Below are 880 nucleotides of genomic sequence, written 5' to 3'. Positions count from 1 at the left end.
TATGTATGCCATATAGAGAAATGCTGCATCAGCCAAAGGATGACATTTTTGTTTAGTCCTAACATGGATTTAAAAATTCTCTGTTTTGTATGTGTCTATGATGTTCTCTAGCAAGTTTCAAGGGCTGCTAACTGTAGCCAATGCATTCATCCCACACTTCATGCACTTTGCCGCTGGATAAAATCCCTTCTTGGCATTTCTTGTAAGACAACAAGAAAAAGCACATGGCCCGTATGGGGATCGAACACATGACCTTGGCGTTATTAGCACCACGCTCTAACCAACTGAGCTAACCGGCCAAACATAAAAGCATCAGCAAACACAAAAATGCCAAATGTACCTAAAACAGGAGAACATTCAGTTTTTCAAAGATCAGCAATATTGAGTAGAGGAAGACTCTCTAATAATGGGTTCCATGGTGTAATGGTGAGCACTTTGGACTTTGAATCCAGTAATCTGATTTCAAATCTTGGTGGGACCTAACTTTGTTCAATTTCCTTAAAGTTGAATTTTAGGATAGCTTATCTATATTTAAACTTTGTATAAATCCCATCATCTTCAGTGGTTTTTTTACTCCAAACTAATTTTGAAGCTGTTTCAAATCAGTTTTCAACTGGAGAGATGTTTGTCAAACATTTGGAAATAAGAAAAGTTGCAATAAGAATGCAGTGATCCATCACTTGTGCTATGGTTTTAAGATATTCTGGTTTTAAGAATTTTCTTCTTCAGTGTGCACTAATGAGAGTAAAGGTCTGTTCTTCTTCTCTTCTTAAAACTTAGTCCCCCATAGTAGATTCAATCACCAAATAAATGTCCTGATTGATTAATTTGCTTTAAAATTTCTTAGATTTGCCATATTGCTATATTTGAGAAAAAGTTT

General features: G+C 35.6%; 1 non-coding gene across 1 annotated transcript; it reads right to left on the bottom strand.

Moving 5' to 3' along the window:
• Positions 1-225: 225 nt before the first annotated feature.
• TRNAI-AAU (transfer RNA isoleucine (anticodon AAU)) lies at positions 226-299 on the bottom strand. The gene has a single exon. It is a non-coding gene; the product is annotated as a tRNA-Ile (tRNA).
• Between the last annotated feature and the right edge of the window lie 581 nt (positions 300-880).

Source organism: Taudactylus pleione, unplaced genomic scaffold (assembly GCF_031769625.1).
Source record: "Taudactylus pleione unplaced genomic scaffold, aTauple2 ptg000085l, whole genome shotgun sequence".
Taxonomy (NCBI): domain Eukaryota; kingdom Metazoa; phylum Chordata; class Amphibia; order Anura; family Myobatrachidae; genus Taudactylus; species Taudactylus pleione.
The sequence above is the reverse complement of the archived record's forward strand: the minus strand, read 5'-3'. Positions and strand labels throughout refer to the sequence as shown.